Source organism: Pan paniscus, chromosome 5 (genome assembly GCF_029289425.2).
Source record: "Pan paniscus chromosome 5, NHGRI_mPanPan1-v2.0_pri, whole genome shotgun sequence".
Lineage (NCBI taxonomy): Eukaryota > Metazoa > Chordata > Mammalia > Primates > Hominidae > Pan > Pan paniscus.
This window is the reverse complement of record NC_073254.2, coordinates 34,274,874-34,286,954: the sequence shown is the minus strand read 5'-3', so window position 1 is coordinate 34,286,954 and position 12,081 is coordinate 34,274,874. Positions and strand designations below refer to the sequence as shown.

Here is a 12,081-nt window from a genome sequence, read left to right as displayed (position 1 = left end):
AAAGAAATAAATGAAAATAAATATAGCAATTACATTTGAGAAAGATGAGAAGGAAGATTTCAGAAAATAGAACAAGTTCTATTGTTTTAGACCAGATAATTATGCCAAGAATTATTTCTGTCATTGCCATTCTAGTATTCATGTTAAGGGATATCATCTGACTAATAATAATATCCCCAGACACTGTGTAAAGCCCTATATGTGTTAACTCATTTGATTCAACACAAATAGTGAGAATATGAGATGTGGACAACTTGAAGATGAGGAACTGGATTTTAGGGAGGATAGGGGACCTGTCCAGAGTCACTTTATTTGTAATGGATATTTTCTGCCTTTGAACCTTGATTGTCAGACACAATCATTCTAACTCAAGAAATGCTCAAACTTGTGTTGTATGTGCATTATACTGCATTGAAAACCACTTAGGTGATAAGGGGAGAAGGGTCTTAGTTTAAGAATCAGAAGATCTGTGTTCTAATTCCGACACTAATCTCACTTTCTCCATGAAACAGTTTTTTTTTTTAACTAACAAAATTCAATTAAACTTGTATCGTACAGGTTAAAGGAAGTCAAGCATTTAAGCTATAGCCTATATCTCTCCACATCTTATGTGATAGATACACTCTTCCCCTCCTCATAGTGCTTTTGTCTGAATTGCTCGTTCTTCAGTAAATTTACATGAAGAAATTTATTTAAAATAAAATATGAATAAAACAGTTAACACTAAAAAACATTTTAATACGAAGTCATATCAACATAAAATAATATTTTAAAGAATAACATTATTAAATTCTCTATCATTTTGAAAGAATAGGACAAACATGGCTAAGAGGAAGAAAATGCCCAGTTCTTTGAAATGAGTTCCTCACACTGCATTTAGATCCATCACACCCTAAGATACAGAAGTAACTTGTAGAATTACTGCCAGAAATATTTTGAGAATTTAGGGAGAAAGGAAATACTGTTGAATGGAAAATGTTGCCTCAATCATCATAAAGGAGACAAAATATATGTTTTAAAGTTGCAAAACTGCACACTGATAATCCTGCAACCCTCTGTAGTAGGTTATGGAAGGGACAGTTTGTGGAGGAATGGTCACCAGGAGCCAGCATGGGTTCACTGAGAATGAGCAATGCCAAGGTAGCTAATTTCACATTTTAATAAATTAGACTTGCACGTTTGGGGAATTTTGGAGACATAGTATGTAAATATATTTCTGGACTTGAGTCTAAATAGCAACACATTGCTTAAAATTCCCAGAAATTTTGTATTTACTTTAAACAAATTTTCCTTTAACTTTCGGGATGCCGATTTACTAGATCTTGGTTTGGACCGGGAATGCGTATTTTACAAAGTTCCCCAGGGAGTTCTGATCATCTTCTATGTTTGGAAATATCTATGTTGGGCAATCCATTTTTTAAAATTGGGCAATCTGTTTTTTTTTCTAGCAAATATGAATACATTTCTTTTGACCTCCACTCTCTCCTCATAGATTTAGCATCTATTTTTGAACCTCATAAGGTCTTGGACAATTTGAGAAAGATTAGAAGAAAGCAAAGATGCTTATTTGGGAGCATCCTAATGTAGCCATTCCAAGGTTAAATGCACAGATATGAAGCTGGCTTCCTAGATCCGAAGCCTAACTCTCTAGCTGTGTATGTTACTTTATGTGTTTGTGCCTTTGTTTTTACATGTAAAATAGTAATAGTGCTTCCTCATTGGTAATTAATTGAGATACAAATAAAGTACTTACAAAGGTGTCAGTGTATAGGATATTCTCAATTAGAGTTGGCTATTATTATTATTACCATTGGAATAAATACCTATTATTTTTCAGGTGGGACTGCCAAGATGAATAGACATAATCCTCGATTTAACCACTTCACAGTTTATCATCGGAGTCAAGTTTGCAGATAAACAATTGCCATGCAACTTTCAAGGTACAAGTTTAAAAGTATATATGAATTTTATTGGGCAGACATCAGTGACAGCTTCACAGCAATGTTGTCACCTGAGCTGTATATTTAGGTGAATTATTTGGACATGTAAGTAGGGGAAAAGTCATTCCAGATGAAGAGAATGCTATGACGAAGGTGCTGGGGACTGGAAAAGCCTAGCTTTCCAGAGACTGAGTATTGCTTTAGTGGGCAATAGGAGAAGATAGTAAAGAGAGCTATATTAGGATTTGCTTTAGGGGACTCAGTGCTGGCTAGATCCTGAAGGGCCCTAAATACCATGCCAAAGAACTTGGCTTTTTTCCATCCTTAATGAGAGCCACGAAAAGATTTTAAGCCAGGAAATGATGCTATTAGATTTTCATATAGGATTGTAGAAGGCTGTTAGTAGAGTTGAAACTAGAGGCAGGCACACCAGTTAAGAGGCTGTTACTATGATTCAGGCAAGGCTTTGTAAGGGTCAAAACCAGAATGGTGACAATGGGATGGAGAGAGCAATACGTGATAGCTGCTGGTAAGAAGATCCCAGACATCTTGCAGGAGGAATGCTGGTTACTGGCAGATGGGAAGGAATGGGAAGCAAAAAGATTCCCCTGATATGTCACTCAGCAAATAAATGGTTGCATCTTCCTTCAAATTGAGCTAGGAAATACAGCATAAAAAGCATATTTTGGAGGAAATATGGGTTGTGTTTTATTCTTGCTAAGTTTGTGTGTGTGTGTGTGTGTGTGTGTTGGGGGAAGTGTTGATATATTCAGATAAAGCTATCCAGAAGGTGGCTGGATATTTAGGTCATAATCTTTGGGAAGAAAGCAGGGTTTGGAGCATTGATTTTGGAGTTGTGTCCTAAAGCCACACTTGTGAGTTAAGATTCGATTTTACTACAGGTACTGCATGTAACAGTGACTTAACGAAGACAAAAATGCATTTCTATCTCACCTAAAAGAATTTTAGAGATATATAATTCAGAGAGAGAATCATAACTCTACAACAATTTTATCTCGTTCCAGCTCACCTCTCAGCTACCTAGGGCAAAAGCTGCTGCCAGAGTTCTAACATTCATATCTTTGCATGTTGTTATGGGTTGCAATTTGGAGAAGAAAAGAGGGCTGTGATCTTCCTTTCAAAAGAAACTCCTTGGAAGCACCACACTTCTGTTTATTTCTCATTGACTAGAACATAGTCAAGTCATGGGATTCTGGGTAATGTAGTAATTTAACTGGATGGATATATGCCCAGCTAGTTGGAGTTCTGTTATAAATGTAGATTAGCGCCCATCCTGTTGGCCACGTGCCATGAAGTGGCAGGTGCACTGTGGCCCCTGGTGTGGGCCGCAGTGCCTGCTGCCCCAGAGCTGCCTGTGCTGGACATGAAGCGGCCCTTCCTGTGCCGGGAGCTGCTGGGTGGCCAGTACGTGGGCCTCAATGTCCCTGCTTCTGTTAATTGTTCCCTTATGGACATCAAAGTGCTTGCCTTTTCTGGGTAGCATTGCACTAAAGTTTTAGATAGTACAAAGTCTTCAAAAAAGAGCAGCAAGGCAAGAAAAGGCTACTCTTATTTGTCAACTGCAACAGCTACTATCACATATGGTGCCAACAATGTCTTCCCCTAGTTTGTTCCCAGCGTGAGGGCTTCTGCTGATGTGTTGGCCATGTCAAAATCAAATTCAAGTTATCCGATATTCCAGAAGACAAGAATATGGCTTTCAAAGATAGAGGCAAACTCCTGTTTGTGGGCCACAGAACCAAAAAGGAAACTGACTAGGAAGCTGCAGTTGAAAGGTCCCATTTGAGGGATCCACAGCATGATTTAGAACAAGTAAGGAAACCCCATTTTCTTTATGCAGTCTATCACCATCAATGATGACTGGATAAAGAAAATGTGGCATATGTACACCATGGAATACTATGCAGCCTTAAAAAAAGATGAGTTCATGTCCTTTGCAGGGACATGAATGAAGCTGGAAACCATCATTCTCAGCAAACTAACACAAGAACAGAAAACCAAACACCACATGTTCTCACTCATAAGTGGGAGTTGAACAATGAGAACGCATGGACACAGGGAGGGGAACATCACACACTGGGGCTGTCAGGGAGTGGGGGTCTAAGGGAGGGATAGCATTAGGTGAAATACCTAATGTAGATGACGGGTTGATGGATGCAGCAAACCACCATGGCACATGTATACCTATGTAACAAACCTGCACGTTCTGGACATGTACCCCATAACTTTAAGTAGGTTATCCTGATAAGTGTTTGCATTCGCCTTGGTTATGTACTCACTGCATTTGCAGGACATTCTGGTAGTTATTACTGCCCTTGCCATGGGTCACACTATGATGCTTTTGGCAGGATTAGGAAGGGGCTTGCACCTCCCAACCTTGAAGTTCCTTCATATGAGTTTACCAGTGTTGATATAGTCATTGTTGGTTAGAGACTTGGACTCAAGTCTTGGGCTTCTTTGTCACCTCAGAAGAGTTATTTGAGTGCAAGCCTTCTGCACTTCAAGTTGGTTGATGTGAAATATGTAAGAATTGATGATAATGTATTTGCAAACATTAATGTGAAGTAAGTTGAATTTAATGTTGAAGACCCAAGCATTCACTTAATAAAGCCATGGTTAAACATTATTAAGCTCACCCATACACTTGAAAAGTGCAATGTCTTTTAGCTAATTTTAATTAAAATTAGCTAAGATAATTTTTTAGCTAATTTTAATTAAAAATTACAGACTGGTATACAACAAAATATGGGAGAACAGTGAATATTTGGAGGCCACTCTCAGTCTCTGCTACTCCAGGGAGTGGATGCATTGAACCAGGAAAGGATATGAAGTGAGGAAGGTGAGCAGCAAGGATGGAACCTTGAAGACCATTCGAGCATTCCATCCTTTTGTAGCAACCTCTGGTAGGCTCTGCCCGGTTGCTCTTCCTCATCATGTTACATCTAGATGCTCCTTCCTTGTTTCTTTTCAGCCCCTGCTCTGTGCATCTGCGAATACCTGGTTTCAGAACCCAAATTATGTCTACACTATATCAAAGATGTGACTGGAATAATAAAAATAAGTTTATTAAAACATCTACATATTTTTCTATATGTTACTTAAATTAAGTTTGTGTGTTTGAATGAAGTTTTTACCTTAAGTATAGGTATTCTGGAGTACTTTAGGTTGCAATGTTCACAACTTACTTTGCTAACTTGACGTTCACAAATTTTGAAGATTCTCTCTGAAGCATGCTGTAAACCTCCACCCAACTTTTATGTTAATGAATCTTGTTAGGGTGTTGCTGTAAAAACACCAACAGTGGAAAAAACAATACCCTCACATATGTTTTCTTAAAATCAAGCCAACGATGCCCCTACATTTTCCTTCCCTTCCTTCCTTCCTTCCTTCCTCCCTCCCTCCCTCCCTCCCTCCCTCCCTCCCTCCCTCCTTCCTTCCTTCCTTCCTTCCTTCCATTCTTTCTTTCTTTCTTTGACAGAGTCTCGCTCTGTCCCCCAGGCTGGAGTGCAGTGACGCGATCTCGGCTCACTGCAGCCTCTGCCCCCCAGGTTCAAGCGATTCTCCTGCCTCAGCCTCCTGAGTAGCTGGGACTACAGGCATGTGCCACCACGCCCAGCTAATTTTTTGTATTTTTAGTAGAGGCAGGGTTTCACCGTGTTAGCCAGGATGGTCTCGATCTCCTGACCTCGTGATCTGCCTGCCTCGGCCTCCCAAAATACTGGAATTACAGGCGTGAGGCACCATACCCAGCCCAAAGCCCCTATATTTTAAAAGTTAAACAAGTTCTCACTCATGACACAATTGTCAAATTATTTCATATTAAAAATTTATTTTATTTCATTTTTTAAATTTTTGAGTGGTTTTGTTTTGCAGAGAGTTAGTTTTCCTTTATTTGCTCTAGAATTACTAATCCAGAAAAGGTACCATGGAAAGGCTAATATGGAGAATCTTTTTATTAGTTTCACATTGCAATTTTTATTGCCACATCTGTTATAAATTGGCCATAGATGGTAACTGAGGTTTTTATAAAACTCCTATTTCACTGATCATATGCATTGGGCTTAGAAAAGACCTGTTATAACCTACTTCATATGTATAGTACATTTGTATCAAAGCTCACCAACAGGAATTTCAAAATAAGCTGACTCCAAGGCAATCAATTAATATCCTTTAAACAGTGTACCACAGAATTTCCAGTAACCAGATTTATTATAACATCATGTGCATTACAATGAAATCTCATAAGATAACTGTCAATTATGTTTTCCTTCATTTCATTAGCAGAGAGGCCAGATATTTTTGTACAGCTGAGAATTCATGGCACTTAGTATACAATTGTATTGTAAATTGCTTTATTTTAAAAAGTGCCTGTTTGTGTCACGGCGTGATTGACATTTTGGCAGAACTGTGTAGAACTCTGAAAATAATGTTTGTTACTTAACTGATGGATTTACAGGAAAGGCTCAAAATGTAAAAAACAATTTTTTTGGTGGAAAAAAATGATAATTGCTTTTGGGACCATATGGCTTCATGGTTAGAGCTGGGTTGTGTGTCTTTCTGAGCTATCTCTCTGTATTTGTATGAGTAAGTAAAAAATACATGTTTATGCATTCATTCACTGCACAAATATTGTACGAATGCCTATTATGTAGGTATTCACCTAGTATGGTGAATACAATAGACCTGGTTCACACCATCAGTGAACAAATAGTTCTATAGAGGAAACAGAAATAAACATGAAGATACCTTTATGTTATATATAAACATATACATAAAATAGATGTTTCAGACACCATTTTATATCTCCAAAATGAAGTGGTGCTAAACTAAGAGTTTAAAAGTGGGTGGCAAAAAACATATAGAAAACGTTTAACTCCCTCCCTAAAAATAAAGGACATAAAAGGGTCCAGAAAGGGGAACATGTAGAGAGAGAATTTTTAGGGAGACCTACATGGGTTCTGTGAGTTCTTTCCCACCTCATCACAATAAGAGATATTAATTGAGTTCAGTTCCTCAACTTACTAAGAAAGGACTCATTGAGATAATCCTGAGGATTGATGCATGTTCCTCAAAGTGAGAAGACCCAGGGGACAATCCAACTCCTACCTAAGACGTGTAACAGGCATGGGATCCACTGGCTGACTTCCGTTGGAAAAGTTGAGGAAGAAGTGACTGCAGTGTTATATAGCCTGAATTAGCAGGTGCTGCTGAGACAAATGAATGTTTCCTGTGCATTAAATTTGGGACAAGTAAGAGAAAGAACATCAGCTTGAGATGATCTCAGATTCTAAGGTCAGATCATCTTTGAAGAAGAAAACAGACTTCACCAAACAGACCCAATCTGTCTAATTCCTTGAGTGCAGGAGCAGAGGCAGTGGTAACCGAGGATCATTGCATTGCCAGCCTCAAGGGAACTGCAGGTGAAAGTTCTCCCAGTGATGGGAGTCTCCAAGAACCCACAAAATGACCCCTGAGAGAGATACTTCTCACCACCCTCCTGACTTTCAGTGTAGGATGCCAACTCACAACAATTATCAGTTGAATGAAAACTTCTATTTCCCCTGGCCCACGTTCCATGAAGGAGTCAGAAGCCACTTCAAGACGGGGCAGAAAGAGTATAAATGAAAGGTTACTTAAACTTCTGCCCTTGAATTTCCTCATGTTTAAAGATAGAGTTAATAGTACCATATCACAGAGTTGTTGAGAGGATTACATGGGGTAAATAAGACCCTTAGAACAGTGATTGACACATAATAAATACTATGCAAGAGTTAGGTATCATTTGAAAAGAGGCAGCAGTAGCTGACACAGTGTCAAAGGAACAAAGGGAGGATGGTTTCAAGAAGACTCTCAACATCAAAAGAAAAAATCAAACAGGGAAGGAAACCTAATATACAGGGCTTCATAAAGTTAGCATTTATTTATTTTACACAATGATTTCATCTCTCCACATCATGTTTCCTTCGGAAACTTTTACTGCGGATCAGGCTTGACATAAATATTGCCAGCTTGATTTGGCTTAAAAAAATGTCCCCTATCCCCCCGCTGCCTTATTGTGAGCATTAACCTGTATGGAATAAGGTCAAACATTGCTAAAGAGAAACAGGTTGCCAATTATCTTTGTTAAATGATAGCATGGTAGCTACATTTCCTTAAATAAATCTCTAATGTTGATCACTGCTTTTGTTTATTGTTGTTAGCACCTTATTGATACCATCAGTAGAACAGACATTTTCAACCGCTCTTTTAGATAGATGACCCACCACCATCAATAGCTTCCTCATGGAGCAGTAGTTCCTGACATAGGGGTGGGGAACTGCACTCTATCTGTAGGGAGAAGAGGTGCATGTAGTTTGATAAACTGCACAGTGATTCTGCTCTAGGTCATCCCTTCCTTGTCAACTCATACATCAATACTCTTCCCATCCCACCTCCCTTTCCACACACACCTTGAGAACCTGATGGCAAGGGTCCAAGATGGTGTAACTAATGAATTAATTCATGCCTTTTTTGTTCAGAAAATGAAATTGATTACTAAATTCATTTTCTAAAAAAAAATTTATTGAGATATAATTTATGCATGATATAATTTACTCATGTAAACTGGACAATTCTATGGTTTTTAGTATAGTTAACAGATATGTGCAACCATCCCCACAGTCAATTTTAGAATGTTTTCATCATCGCAAAGAGAAACGCTCTACCCTTTAGCTATCACCCCATTGTCTCTTATCCCCCACTCTGAGACCCATAGTCCTAAATAACCACTAATAGATTTTCCTATTCTGGACATTTCCTATGAATTCATTATATAATTCATGTTGTGTGTGTGTGTGTGTGTGTGTGTGTGTGTGTGTGTGTCTGTGTCTGTGTATGTGACTGGCTTCTTTTCCTTAGCATAATGTTTTCAAGTTTCATCCATGTTGTAGCATCTATCAGTACTTCATTTATTTTTATTGCCAAAAAATATTCCAGGGTATGGCTATACCATATTTGTTTATTCATTTTTGTTCGTCTATTGATGGACATTGGTGTTACTTCTGCAGTGTCTTTCTCCTTTTTGTGTCTTTGCATCTCAACTATGCAGTGCATCAAATCATATAATTATTCCGGATGAAGTTAATGGATATTAGTGGCTATCCATGTACCAAATTAACTCAAGAGAGTAGTATAGCTTAGAGAATTATAAACAATAATGTTGGTTATGTTACCATAACCAACAATACGTAGAGCTGATGAGTTTCAAATGCTAAAAAGTGAAGTAGAGCCAGCAAAACTGAAATGAGTTTTCAGTGCTAAGGACTGTCCACGTGTCTTGGAATACTAGAGTCAGTTCGCCTGTTCCTATCCCTGCTGCTAGCTAGCACTGACGCTTCATTTGCAGACTGAAGAACAGGTAAGGATTAAATCATCAAGAATTTCTAAAAATAAATTATATACTTATTTTTAACAATCATTTGCAACTTCAGCAAACATTTTTCTTAAGGTACATAGCAGCTTTTAATCCACTGCCAAAATATTAGGGTGAATAGGCTTTTTTTTTTGTCTTGGCAGAGTGTACATAAACATACGATGCCTTGCTTAAATATTCATAGACTCCCAGCTCACAGTACAGTAACTTAATAATAAAATATTTTGAAGAGGGAATGATGCTGTGGAGCTTGTGATACCACTAATGGATTTGAAGAGGATGCTAATGCATTGTAGGAGGAAGTGAATTGAGCTCTCGTGTGTAAAGGAGGATTATAAAATATAATTATGAAAAAGCAATAGTGGCAGGCTTGAGGAAGTTCTGTTGATGTGTGGGTACTACAAACGACATGTTTTGTTGATGAGAAAGAGGCTTAGATGGATATTTACTGTGCTAGCAATCTTCTCTATCCGGAAACATGAAATGCATTATAGAAATGGCCATTTTGTGAACTCCACAGTGAAAATTAAATAGTGTAAGATGGAGGCTGACAAGACCCATGCAGCTTTTCATTTCAAATAGCAGTTGTCTAGGAAGGCGAGGTTTTCACATCAAGAGTTTCACGAAGACACCGGAAGAAAAAAAAGTGATATGACTGTCAAAGTAGAGGGAAAACTTTTTTTGCAAAAAGAAGCTTAAGGAATTCTAGAAGATTAAATAATTCATGGCATCCTGCAAGAAGTGGAGGAAACATGAAGACTTTTCTGAATATCATTTCCTGGGTACAGCTTTGAAAACTTCTTATAAATTATGGGCATCAGTGGGGGCAACTAGGCTGGGGCATACAATTAAAATCTTGACTTTCCTTAGTTTCCAGTCCTAATCTCATTGCTTTACCTAAGGCTCTGCCCCCTCAGGCAAAAGGAAGAAATGTTCTTAGAATGTTACTCTAGTATTTGCTGAAAGAATATACAATGCCCAATAATTAAATACAGATAAGAACATTGAAGAGACAGGTCATAAGTGATATAGCTTTAGTCTTAAACTATGGCCCCTTTTGTTCCTGGGAAATTATTATTATTATTATTATTATTATTGAAACAGGTTCTTCCTCTTTCCCAGGCTGACCTTGAACTCCTGGCCTCAAGTAATCCTCCCACCTTGGCCTCTCAAAATGCTGAGACTACAGGTGTAAGCACCCATGCCTGGCTGGAAATTCTTAATGATATGAATTTAATTCTTAATGATATTAAAGCTCAGTGTTTTACTCCAACCTATATTTTTTTCTCTTTTTGAGACAAAATCTTCCTCAGTTGCTCAGGCTGGTCTTGAACTCCTGCCTCAGACTTCCGGGTAGGTGGGATTATAGGCACCCACCACTGTGCCGGGCTTACTTCAATCTTTAAACAAGAGTGATATATGAAATAGGAATAAAGTTTATTTTGCAGAAGCACATAAGAATGTTGCCCTTTTATGGAGCTATTTGGGAGGATAACTGAGTGCTGTAATAATTTTGACATTGTTTAAAACATGTATGAAATGCTGTGATTCTCTAAATAAATTGTTTAAAAATTATAAAAAATTCAAACACACAGAAAATATATGCAACACCAAGTTTAAATAGTTGTTAACATTTGCCGTGTTTACTTCAACTCTTTCTCTTCTCTTTTTCTCTCTCCATCTTTCTCGCTTTCACAACACACACACACACACACACACACACACAGATTTTATACAAACAGCACTCTACAGCTATATCTACATTTTCACCCTCAGAGGAAGACACTTTTGAGAAATTGATGTGAACTTTTCCCAGGCATTTTTAAATGTTTTTGAAACTCTAAATGCATGAAAACTTACAATATGATTTAAAAATGTATATTTTTGATGTTCCCCTGAAAGTGTCCTTTTGCAACTTATTTTTTTCACTCAACAATATGTTTTAAGGTTTGTGTAGATATATGTTCATCTATTTAAACTGCTATATAGTATTCCATTGTATTAATAAACCACAGATTTTTTTCATGAGTTTTTTTCCCTGAAGGACTAAATATAAATATGTGTATTTTATAAATTAACAGCTATTCAGGGTTTTATAACATTTAAATTTACATCCTTTGCTCACTGTTTGACTGAAATTTTTGTTTTTTGTTTTTTTTTTTTTTAAAGATTTCTTCCTATGTCCTGGATGGTATTAGTTGTTTGCATTTGTATAATACAGAACATAGAATTCTACAAAATAGTACTACAAAATCTCCCAATCTGTGATCTTTTTTGTTTGTTTCTCCTTTGTTAAAAAATCTTTTTCACATTGAAATTTTTTAGTTGCAATGGTCAGATTTAGCATCTTTTTTTTTTTTTATCTTATTGCGGTGTAGTGTTTATATAAAAATCCTCGTGTCTGGTGCGATGGCTGACACCTATAATCCTAGTACTTTGGGAGGCCGAGGCGGGTGGATTGCTTTGAGCTCAGGAGTTTGAGACCAGCCTGGGGAACATGGCAAAACCCTGTCTCTACAAAAAATACAAAAATTAGTCAGGCATGGTGGTGCATGCCTGTAGTCCCAGCTACTTGGGAGGCTAAGGCTGGAGAATCTCTTGCAGTGAGCCGAGATCATACCTCTGCACTCCAGCCTGGGTGACAGTGAGATCCTGGCAAAAACAAAAAACAAAACCTAAAAAAAAAAATTCTCTTCCAAATATTGTACA

General features: G+C 37.7%; 1 pseudogene; it reads left to right on the top strand.

Annotated features, from left to right (window-relative positions):
- Positions 1 to 1,851: 1,851 nt before the first annotated feature.
- LOC100985347 (cytochrome b-c1 complex subunit Rieske, mitochondrial-like) lies at positions 1,852 to 4,870 on the top strand (annotated as a pseudogene).
- Positions 4,871 to 12,081: the final 7,211 nt, after the last annotated feature.